The sequence below is a fragment of the Ambystoma mexicanum genome, chromosome 6q, assembly GCF_040938575.1.
Source record: "Ambystoma mexicanum isolate Mex_15411 chromosome 6q, UKY_AmexF1_1, whole genome shotgun sequence".
Classification (NCBI taxonomy): Eukaryota; Metazoa; Chordata; class Amphibia; order Caudata; family Ambystomatidae; genus Ambystoma; species Ambystoma mexicanum.
This window is the reverse complement of record NC_090937.1, coordinates 1,606,095,889-1,606,108,269: the sequence shown is the minus strand read 5'-3', so window position 1 is coordinate 1,606,108,269 and position 12,381 is coordinate 1,606,095,889. Positions and strand designations below refer to the sequence as shown.

General features: G+C 53.0%; 1 protein-coding gene across 3 annotated transcripts in view; it reads right to left on the bottom strand.

Annotated features, from left to right (window-relative positions):
• Positions 1-12,381, bottom strand: part of LOC138516894 (PC-esterase domain-containing protein 1A-like) — a 582,917-nt gene that overhangs the window by 439,032 nt on the left and 131,504 nt on the right. The gene's annotated exons all lie outside the window — the stretch shown is intronic.

The window sequence follows — 12,381 nt, the reverse complement described above, 5'->3', positions numbered from 1 at the left end:
ACTGACACAAGAGCTACAAGTTTCAAAACCTTTATTAAATTCTTGGAGTTTGGAAAAACACCTACTTTGCCCTATAGCTATGATGGTCGTAGTCTCTACCATCAAATAATAAAGAAAACCGTCCTAGTCAGTCTAGGTCAAAATAAAAATGGCCTAAATGCACGCCCAATCTCTTATATGATATTTTATTTGTATCGCGCTCGTACACAGGTGTTTGAGCGCAAAAAGTGTGTAAAGGGGAATGTGTATGCAAAGGGAAGTCAGTGTTCTAACAAAGGATCAAGGTGGCCGAGTCAGCTCTCCTCCCCATGTGGGACAGCACGCTAAAGACACTTATTCCAGTTTTCCAAAAGTTCTTTCACAGTTCAACAAATGTTCACATGGGTCTCCCTCAGTCGGGCTCGGACCTTTCAAACAAATACTACATGATTCAACGTAGAACTCCCTCAGCCGGGCTCGACCTCGCAATCACAGCACTTGCAGTCATTCACTTGCCTTCCCTCAGTCATGCTCGGATTTTTGAGTGATGTCGAAGACTTTTGAATGTGCAAGGCTTTTACCATAGATGACCGCAGGACCACTTCGACTTTCACTTCAGCTCTCCCTTCTGTTATTTGCCCCAGTGTCTCCTGGTCTTGGGAGTTCCATACTACAATCAGAAAAGTTCAAAGAAATATTTTTTCTTAAAGCTCTTCAAGCAATCACCTTTTTAACTCGTTTCTCCCCTTTCCCCCCCTCCCCCCATCATCAGGGTTAACCTTGACCATTGCACATTTCAGAGCTTCACTTTACTGCTTCATAACAAGAAACATTTTGCAAAAGACTCAAGTGGGCCATTTGTTTTCACCGGACCACTCCACTTCTCTGTATCACTGGCTTCAAAGTTATCAGTAACTTAAACGTTCACTACTGATTTGCTTTATCAGAATGCGCGCAACCTTCAATTGTGACATACGCAGTTGCGGCTCCAATCTTTCATTGACACAAACCTGCCTTTCATGTCTTTCACTAACACACCGGTTGTGTGCATTCCTTTCTGTCTCTGCGGCTTTGATCCACGAGTCAAGGTTGACATAGGCTTGGGCTTGCCACCCCCTCCCAACTCTGACATTCACCCAGGAGGGTCGCTGGCATCCTTGGAACACAATGCAGGTTTCTTCTGGTCTGGGGTATGGCTTTCTCAGAGTATCCTTCCCGGAGGCAACAACCTTCTGCAGGGATCATCCAGGTTTCCCCATCTTTCGCTCTGGTCCCTAGATCGGTCATCCTGCTCCAGTGGGTAGGGCTTAGCTTAGATCTGCTCCTTTTCGTGTCTCACCTTGCTCAGAGTGTGTCATGATGTTCCGCCTTTTATCCATGCGGGGGGAGCTAATGGGTATCAGATGGATGTGATTAAGGTAAAATGTCTGACTTTGCCTGACCGAATTAACGGGACATGTACAATGAGATTGGAAGTGCTTACCTCTTTACTCTCAGTCGCCCTCTTCCTCGGCCCAGTGTTTGTGTAGAAAGAGGGAAGAGGGGGATGGATATTGCGTCTCACCATCGGCTGCCAGATACCTACACCAGTTCTTCCTCCAGGCCAACCCTCACCGACATCCTCTTTGTCGCTCCCTCTCCAGGCCTATGGATCCCACATATGGTCTCAGTTCACTCTCTTTTTTTCCTCCTCTCCCATTAATGGTGGCACTTGGTGGGAGGTCCCCATGGCACTCTTCCACTCCTCCAAGACCATCATTAATGTCTAGCTGAATGGCAGAGTGTTGGTCCAGGGCCCTCCGACCATTCTCCTCCTTTTCGATAGAGGCTTCATGCATCATCTTACCAACTTCCTTCTCTGCTTCTCTGATTGCTCCAACTCCTACTTTCTCTTCCAAATCTCAGGCACCCTCTTCTTCCTCTCCGACTACTCTGCCATCTCCTTCCTCCTTCTCTGCCCACTCTCTGGCACCTCCGCAGGGGGTACCTCATGCCTGTAACCCTACGCACAAGTCTTTCAAATCTGCTCCACGTCACTACCCTTAACTCTCGCTTTGCTGTCAAACACTCATCTGATATCTGCCAACTACTTGAAGAACTTGATCTGGATGACCTCGGTGTCACCAAAACATGGTTCCCGGCCAGCTATGGCACGAGTTTCGACACATCAAAAATGGATTCTAGATTCTCTCCAAACCCAGAACCAACCGTCCAGGAGGTGGAATAGCCATGATCTTCCTGGAGTGGATCCCTGCTTCGGTCATTCCTATGCAGGACTACTGCTCTTATTAATGCCTGTCTGCATCTGCAGGCTATCTCTCCTGGCCTCTCTTACTGTGGCCACATGCCACCGCTACATGCCATGCTGCCCTCTTCCTCCGAGTGGGCCGACCTCTACTACTCCCTCCTTGCCTCAACCTCTCAACTTCTCCTCCTCAAAGACCTCAACATCTACTTGGATGCCTCCAGCCCCTCCTCTGGGCTCTTTTGTAATCTGTGACTCACTTACTCTATTCTTCCCTCTGGCCTGACACACACTGCTGTGCACAGTCTGGATGTTATTATCTCCTCCGACATCCCCCTCTGTAACCACTCCTCTCGCCTGGACTGACAACTTTCTTCTCCCCTATCACCTGTCGCTCTCTGTCCCCCAGGCGAAGCAGACTCCTACACTGCCACCCACCTTCAGTGATCCGGCCCATGAAGCGTGTGTCAGTGGAGGCTTTCGCTGCACCTTTCTCTCCTCCTACTTCACCTGTGGCTGACACTGCCTCCGACACAGCCCTCTCCAGCATGCATCTCTCAATCTCTTGATGTCCATGCCCGTCATGAGGATCCGTCTCAAGCCCACATCCAAGAGCAAATCTTGGTATGATTCCAACCTCGCCACCTTTAAACGCAAGTGTACGGTGGCTGAGAGAAAGTGGCAGGAATCAGGCTCATCCTCCAACAAACCGGCCTGCTGCCTGCTCCGAAGGTAATATAGACTTTGTTCTGACCAAGAATAGAGGTTACATCCAAGCCCGCGTCTCTGCGGCCTCTTAACAACTCGGCCAAACTTTCAACATCTGCAAGGAGCTGTCCAATCCTGCTGCAATCTCCACCTCTCTGTTCCCTCACAGGCCCTCTGCAAGGCACTGGCTTCTCACTTCACCACTAAAACTCAGGACATCCTGTCCACTCTCTCCTCTTCCTCTACCATTCTAGGCACCTCTCCGACCGGCTCTCCTCTTCCCTTCTCCTCCTTCCCCCTGTTCACTCCCAAAAATGTTTCTAGACGAGTCTGATCTATAAAAATTTTGTCCACTCCCTCCTCTACCACTCCAAGCCTCCCTTCAGACGGGTCTCTCCTCCTTTCTGCTCATTCCAGTGTTCACTCCCGACGACGTTTCTAGACAAGTCAAATCTATTAATGTCTCGTCAAAGCAGGTGCTCCCCTGCTTCTCCAGAACATTCAAGGAGCACATACTCAGTACAGCCATGTTAGATTTTTGCAATCACTCTTGCCACTGGAACCTTCCCTTCCCCATAAAGGACTTACTTGTGCACCCCCTCGGCCAATCTTCTCCGGCAAACACACCGCCCGATCTCCATCAATCCTTTCCTGGGCAAACTCCTGGCATTCTCTCCCATACTGAATCTGTAGGCAGTCTCCATGACCACCTATCTGGCTTTAGAGCAGAAAGAAGCACAGAAACTGCTCTCCTGACAACCCGTGAAGTGTGCGTCTCTCTCTCGCAGTGTCCCTCACCAACATCTACACCAGGCAACGACCTAGGAAGCCTGGAAAAATCAAGGTAAGCCTTGCACGCCATGTCCAAGGAATTCATCCCATCTTGCCGGTTTTGTGTCCCACAGTTATAGCCCAGCATATCCTACACTGGCCTGACCCTCCAACAACTCTACCTTGAAGGGTCACACTGCCTGCGCTCCCTCAATGTGCCATTGCCCCACCGCCTGCCCATCACTTTCATCCTCATACAGCTTGCGGTGCTAGTCACTTCATACTTGTACCAATTCCCATCCAAACCTGGCCGAAATTTCTACATTTGGTGACAATTCCCTCAAACGCGCTTTTACTCACTGCAGCAGCATTCAGCACGTTCCTTTCATCAGGAGAGTCACCTCATGATACTCCCTCTACACATTTGTCGTGCAAATACATGACGCCACAACTCAATACCTTTGACCTCAGATCCTTTAGATAGCACTGCTAACTGAGCCTGCAGCCCTCAGTTTCTTCTTTCAGGGGCCCTGCGACTTATACTACCACTCTCATATGAGTCCACTGAGAGTTTCGCCTCGCCACCTTTCCGGACCCAGCACATAGGGTATGACAGATCCACCTCCTAGAGACACTTTCCTGTTTTCTATCGCATTTGTGTTCCTGAATAATTCTAAATGATTTCCGTTCTACGGTCCACAAACTTGCAACCTGTAAACTTGCAGCCATTGATAGTAACCGGAAGGCAGGAATGTAACCTGCCAACTTGCAGCCTTGCGCACCTCACTCTTCTGTCCTGCCACCAATGATCTGTGCGACGGCTTCAATCATACTACCTTTTGCCCATTTGCACACATCAAGCAGCGCCCCACCCACACCATGAGGTGAGTCTGCGCAACAATGAATTTGCTTACCTATTTTGACTCTCAAACCTTTCTGCATGCCCGAAACAGCCCCACGCACCATGAGGAGAGGCTGATCCAGTATGTACACATACACGCTGTAACCCATACGTGTACTCTTGCACTTTGTGAGCTATGCTATGTAACACTTTCTGTAACTAGCGCCTAGAAGCCTCAGGGTTTTGTGTGCTGAAATAAATGCAAATAAAATACATTTAAAAAAAAGATGCCAACTCGACCGCCCAACAACCACAAACATCACTGCTGCACCAGGGAGACATTTAAGCTACGTCCCCGGTACCGAAACAACGAAGAGCATGAGTACCCCCCCATGCTGGTGGCAAGGTAAACTAAGAATAAGCTTTGCCCGAGTTTAGGCATAGTGGATGGCAATATACTTATTAATAATACCACATCCTAATTGATATTACACGTGTTGGCTCCTGTGAGTCAGCTCACAAGTGGAAGGGAATATGTATTCAGGTCAGACGGGCCGATACTGCCACACGGCCAGACAGAAACCCTAAGGCCCTAACCTCTCTTTGAATTTCGTACTCCTGCCTTTGCTCCAATATGCACCTTAGAAGATGTAAGAGTTTCTTCAGCGGGCCATTTTCTTTCAAACACTATCTTCCACGTATTAAGGATGAAGACAAATTGTTGTTGTGGAAAGCAACTGTGTGTCTATGTAACCAGCAACTTACAGTTTACTTTGTTATTGATTTGTTATTTTTGGAAACTGTATTAGTGAAACCTTGTTGTTGAAAATGGCGAAGTCGGAAAACCGAGAAGCAGTGCTGGCCAACAATTCGCACTGTGATCTTGATGTGGGAGGCACCAGGGATCTTTCATCTGCTGTAGTGCTGCAAACCGGAGGCACAGCTATGGCATTCAGTATGAGGCAAGAGGACAGTGTGCTGCCAACAGATACTGCTGGAATTGTTGGTGCAAATCGAGGTCATGATGGGCCTGGAATAATGGTTAAAATGATTAGGAGGTTTGGGAAGAGGCAAGGTAGTTGGGAGCGCATGCACGTGAGGGTGGGGGAGGAGGAAAGGGACAGTCAGAAAGTAGCACAGAGGTCAGGGAGAAGGCCCAAACCTCAATGGAGGTACAAAGCAGGGCATGCCTTAGGGATCAAATCGAGGGCAGGAGGGTTACCACACCCTGGATTATGAAGGTGGGTAACAATTTTGCCGGTGTGGTTTCCAGCAACCACCAGTAAGGCATGTTATGGCAATAGGGGGGGGGGGGGGGTGGCGGGTGTCTAGAAGAGTACACACACACGTACACACACACACACAAGAAATGTCTGCCTATCCCAGATACCAAAGAAGCCACACCAGAACTCCATTACACCAGAGATACTTGAAAACAAGTCCAAGGCCTATGAAACGCAGAATGTCTGTAGCAGAAGCTGGTCGGGTTAAGGTCATTCAGAGCTGGCTGTATAGGTTCACAGAAGGAACTGTGGTAAATAAAAATGTTTTTTTTTATATAAAAAGAAAAGGTCAGTGGAGGACAGCTAAAGCCAGCTGGCTAAGAAAACCAGAAGAGGTAATCAAGATCATCTGTGCCGCCCTTGAGGCACAAACTACCACAACTGGTTCACAGAGGAGTTAATATCCCTCAGCAAGCTCAAACGCCCCCAAGAAAACCCTTCGCTCACCAATAAGGATGCCTCCAACACCATTGCCAGTACATATACAACAACTATCTTGGCCACAAAAGCCAGCATCTACAACGTCAGAATTAATGAAGCAAGCTCCAACACAAGAGAGCTCTTCAAAATCCTCAGAGATTGAAAACCCAGCTCCTCCGAGCGACAGTTTCCCAAAGGAAAAAGCCTGGTGTACCCTTATACAATTAGACTTGGTTAACAAAATCCACAATACCAGAGACAAAACCATTGTCAAAAAAGCTGTCCTCCATCCCCACAATCCCTGGTACCTGCCACCACCCCACACACACTCCCAAATCGCCCCTCTTCCACTTTACCGTCTCCCCTACAGACGTGCTCACTACCCTCCAAGGCCTCAAAGCCACCAACTGCACTGGTGACATCTGCCCTGCCCACCTCATCAAGCTGTGCGCTGACTTGCTCGCACCCAATTATTGGCAATTTCATCAATGCATTCCCAACCCTATCAAAAGCAGCCTGGGTCACACCGCTCCTGAAAAAGCCATCCCTAGACACCACCCTCCCCACCAACTTCCGCCTTATCACCACAGTGCCTTACCTTCTGAAAATCCTTGCCCATACTGCCTGTTCACACCTTCAAACACATCTCGAAACCCACATAGGCACTAACCAATCAGACCCATGCTGGAGAAGAACAGTTACAAGTAAGTAACTTGTTCCTTCTCCAGCATGGGGTCTGGCATGGATTCACATGCTCATGAATATAAGAATACATAGCATTACACACAGGCACAACCACGGGAGGTGGCAATGCTCAACATCTAGCATTTTATCAACATTAAGCATCTCATCTCCTCACCAGGCCCACCTACAGGCGAACAGGTTGCGCAGCACTGCTTGGCCGACTCTGGACTCCTCCCTGGAATCCAGGTCGACGCAGTAGAATCTCGTGAAGGTGTGCGCCGACCTCCACGTAGCAGCCCTGCAGATGTCCAGCAGGGGCACACCAGATAAGAACGCTGTGGTAGCAGCGATCGTTCTGGTCGAATGGGCCCTCGGACGGCCAGGCAACAGTTGGTTTGCCAACCGATGACAGTGCATGATGCAGCCGCAGAGCCATCTGGAAATGGAAGCCTTCGAGAGGGCCTTCCCTTGATTCACAGGTCCAAAGTTCACAAACAGTTGTGATGTCTTCCGAAGGCTCTTTGTGCGGTCCACGTAGAACTTCTGCGCTCTAGCTACATCCAGCGAGTGCAAAGTCCTCTCAGCCGGCGACGAAGGCGACAGGAAGAAAACTGGTAACACCAAAGGCTCGTTGAGGTGGAAGTCAGACGGCACCTTGGGCATGAAGGAGGGGTGCGTCCTCAGCACCACCCTCGTCTCGTGAAAAGTCAAGTATGGAAGCTTGCAGGATAGGGCCTGGATCTCTCCCACTCGTCGTGCGGAGGTGATGGCCACAAGAAATGCTGTTTTCCACGACAGGAACTTCAACGGTGCCGAATGCAGAGGCTCGAAAGGCGCCCCCCCATGAGCCTGGTCAGCACCACGTTGAGCTCCCACGCCGGGGCCGGAGCCTTCACCAGCGGGAATGAACCGAACAGTCCCTTCATAAACTCCTTCACCAGGCGATGAGACCACAGAGATGATCGTCCCGTAGTTCTGGTGTAGCGGGAGATCGCCACTAGATGTATTTTGATGGAGGCATGAGCCAGCCCCGCCTTGGCCAGCGACAGCAAGTACGGGAGCACTTGAGGGGCCGTAATTCACAGAGGGTTAATCTTCTGTGCACGGCACCAAACAGAGAACCTCTTCCATGTGTGTCCATAGCACTTGAGAGTTGAGGACGTCCTGGCCTTTGCAAGCACCTCCTTGCATTCCGCAGGGATATCGTACCCTCCAAACTCTAGTGCCGCAGGAGCCAGGCCTGCTGCAAGTTCAGCGACCCCGGGTCGTGATGGAGGATGGCGCCTCCTTCTCTGGAGAGAAGATCTGCGTCCATCGACAATTTGATGGGGGGGGCACTGACAAGTCCAGAAGGTCCGGGAACCAGATCTGTCTTGGACACGCTGGTGCGACGAGGATCATCCTGCACCGGGACCTCTTGAGTTGGTTAATGAGTCACAGTCAATGTTCCCTCTAAGCTGTGCGCATGTGCGCTTGCCCAGCTTCCTTCTGGGTGCCGCTCAGAAGATTTTTAGCAGCGCACACAGACAATTCTCACCTATTCAAAAAGATTTAATAAGGCACATGCCACAGCAATTGCCTGAATTTTCTTTTTCTTAAAATAAGAAACTAGTCTTGATATTCTGCTAATTTGCATTACACTACCATGCACCTAAAATCTGTAACAGCAAAATACAATCAAGAGGTTAAAAATGAATATGAAAACTGGCTCCATGAACAGAAGAATCTAACCAGGATATGCCTGCACACATTAACCAAAAATGTTCCCCGCCCACCCATGATAACTTCTGCCTGAGATTACATTAAGATACTACCAGACGGAGGCCACCAGGGGGCGCACAGGCAATGGCTGCCTGAGTGCACAGCTCCCGTCTTGACCGGGCTATCGCAGGGGATTGAGCCCCCCCGACTCCCCCGGCAGGCCCACCTCAACGGATTCGCCTGGCGACCCCCCCCCCGGGTACCCACCAGGTGAAAGAGCGGAGTCCAGGGTCCCTAGGGATCCGGAGATCAGGACTCCTGGGCGGCTTACAGAGCACGGCCTAGGCGGCCGCAGAGCCGAAGGAGAGGCAGACCCCTCCCACGTCCTTTTGGACCCACGACTCGGCCTGCCCCCTCCTCACGACCGGCCTCCTTCTCTGGATCGGAGGACCGTTCTGGACGGGGACCGGCCCCCCGACAGCCCAGAGACACCACAGCGGACCGGGGGACGGGATCCCCCCGCCCTTCATCCCTCCCGACAGCATCGCGCGAGGATCCCCTTGCGCGGTGGAAGACGGGGATTTCCTCGGCTCCCGGAGGCCCGACACGGCGATTCTGGGACCCGGTGCCCCCCCCCCCTCCGCCCACGTGGACAGTGTGGATCTGGCCCCCCCCCCTCAGGGACTTCAATCGCGGGCCGGCGCGGCCATTTCGAGGGACGTGGCGGCTGGGCCGCGGGGGCCCGGGACCCCTGGAGGGCGCCGGCTGGGGCCGCAGAGCACCGGCGGAACACGCTGCCCCCCCCAGACACAGAAACTGCACCACCGGCCCTCGGTATTACCCGGGAGCGAGGCCCCCCATCTGCAGAGGGTGGGACGTGTGCCGGCCCAGAGGTGGCCCCCCCACCCCCCTACTTTCTGGAGAACAAGGTTCGGCTGGGTTGCCAGGCCCCCGTGGGTCGGGTGCGGGAGCTGTGGCACCTTTCCCCCCTGTCTGGTTGGACACCCCGCCCCCCCTTTTTGGAGACACAGAGCCAGCGCACCTCGACGTGGGGTATACCCGGGTGTGAGGCCCCCGCCTGCCGCTGGTGGGGCGTGTGCCTGCCCGGGGGTGGTCCCCTCCCCCATCTTCATAAGAAGAGCCCACTGGCTGGGGGTAAGAGCCTTGGACCCTCTCCCCCCCGCCCAACGAGAAAAGCCATCCTGGCCGGGCCACAAGGGCCCTCGAGGTGTCATCACCCCCTCTCAGGGAGGCCAGAGGAGGCCCCTGTCTGGCACGACGAGCTTGACCAGGGTGTTAGGAGCCCGCCGGTGGACAGGCGGGGCGTGTGCCCGCCCCCCCTGGATCACAACGCACCCCAGAGGGCATCAGTGAAGCTCTCAACTGGGCGAGGGGTGACCGGACCGCGCCTCCCCCTCTTCAGCACACTCCCCTCCGAGACGGCCCATATGGGGGGCCAAGGACTGGGCCGGAGGGGACTCCCCACCCCCGCTTGGGATCGCGGAGCATTGGCCTGCAGAGCACAGAGAAGCACCAGGTGAGCTGGAGGGAAGCCCTACAGGGATACCGCTTCCAGGAAATCGCAAGGGGCAGCGGGTGCACGAGCCTCAAGAGGACCATGGCCCATTCGGAGGGTGCAGCCCCGTCCTCGGCTGCAATGGAAAGGGGCTTTGCCTCGATCTTACAGGAAATCAGGGATATGCGGTCCGACATAGCCCAGGAATTTGAGAAAATGGACCAAAGGGTGGACAAGGTCGAGGACAGACTGTTACAGGTCGAGACCAACCAATCGTCAACAGCAGCCCAGGACGTACAAATATGCATGAGGCTGGAGGCCCTGGAGAAGAGGGACGAGGAAAGGGCTCGGCAGATGGATGATTTCGAGAACAGGGAGAGGAGAAACAACCTCAGAATTTTTGGTGTGCCCGAAATGGAAGGGGAAACGTAGAGGGACGTCACCCGAGTGGTGCGCGAGATCATCACCCTCTTGTTCGCAGAAGAGATGACAACTGAACCCACCTTCGACAGGGTACATAGAGCGGGGGGCAGGGCGGGAGCCCCCCAATCAATTTTGGTCCGGTTCCACTACTACACAGAGAAAATGAAAGTGCTGGAGGAAGCCAGAAAGGCCAGAGAAATCACCTACAATAACGCCCAGGTCTCCATATACCAGGACCTCTCGGCCTACAGGCTGGCTAAGCGTAGAATGTGCCGCCCCCTCACGCAACTGCTCAAGGAGAAGGGCATACGCTACAGATGGGGCTACCCGTTATCCCTAACTTTTGAATACATGGGCCAACGTTCGACCCTGATTACGGAAGAAGACATAAGGGGGGCTATTCAGGAGTACACAGTGGACTTCAACCCCAGGAGGGGCCCAACGGGGCCGGAGCATGGCAGACCTAATGGCCCTGGCCTGTCCGGTGAAAGAAGAAGGCGCACCGGCGCGAGGAAATTAAGGAAAATGAATACCCCCTCCCCAAAGGGAGAACGGAATGACTCAGTGGATTGAAAACGGGACGACCAGTCGGGTCCTTGACAGATGGGCGCAGATTCTGAGATTTCACTACTTACATCGTCCCACCGAACAGCAAGTATGATGGGTTCACACACGGGACACAGCCGAGGGGGGGTTTTGGTGGGCTCAAGGGGATGAGCTTCTTACGTGGATTTCCTGGCCGAGGTGGGCAGGCTGGTGGTTTGGCCAAAAGCCAGTGTTGGCGGAACTAATTGGCTTGACGCCGGGGTGGGGGGTGGGGGGCTACACAAAAGTTGGGGTTGTTCAGTTAGGGTTTGGGGAAGGGGGCAGTTGGGGATTGGTTCTAGGCCCACCTGAGGGGTAGGAGAGGGGGGCGCAGGGGAACAAAAAGCTATCTAAAGGGAGCATGCAGGGAAGAGCTATGGGAAGGTTGATCATGAGAGAGGAAATTCTAGATCATGGTTGATAGTCTGCCTGCCCTGGGGGTGGGCTCCCTTAATGTACGAGGCTTAAACACCCCTACAAAGAGATCCCTGGTTTGCAGGGAATTTAGAAGGGCAAACCTCGATTTTCTCTTCATGCAAGAGATTCACTGGCCACGGGGGAAGGAGCCCAAGATGCGGGGAGGAGGGATCGGGGAGGTCTTCAGTGCTTCCCACAAATGCAAAAAGAGGGGGGTCGCCATCTTAGTAGCGAGGAATGTGGGTTTTGAGAACGAGGCCACGCTGAAAGACCCAGGGGGCCGCTATCTGCTAGTGCGGGGGTCCCTGCAGGGGGCCCCGCTCACTCTGGCCGTTATCAACGGCCCAAATGAGGGCCAAGCGCAATTTTGGGAGGAGGTGAGCGATAAACTCAAGCATTTCGTACAGGGCACGGTAGTGGTGGGGGGGGGGGGGGGGGACTTCTACATGGTCCTGGACCCTGCCCGAGATAGGAAACGTGCTGGTCCCCAGCTCTCCAGGGCGGCAGACGAGATCATGGCTCGTAACTTCCAAAGGGTCAACTCAGAACTGGGTCTGATGGACACGATTCCGACCCCCAGAACAGACGCCCCTTCTTTCACATATTACTCAGCTGTCCACACGTAATTTTCCAGGATAGACTACATTCTGGTGGACGAGATCCTGCACCCATTCATTTCTGGCCACAGGGTTGACCCCGTCCCCTGGTCCGACCATGATCTGGTCCGCATCATTGTAGTGAGGGGAGGGTTAAGCGATCGCAGGGGGAGGTGGAAGTGCAACGACTCTCTGTTGAAAGACGAGGTCCT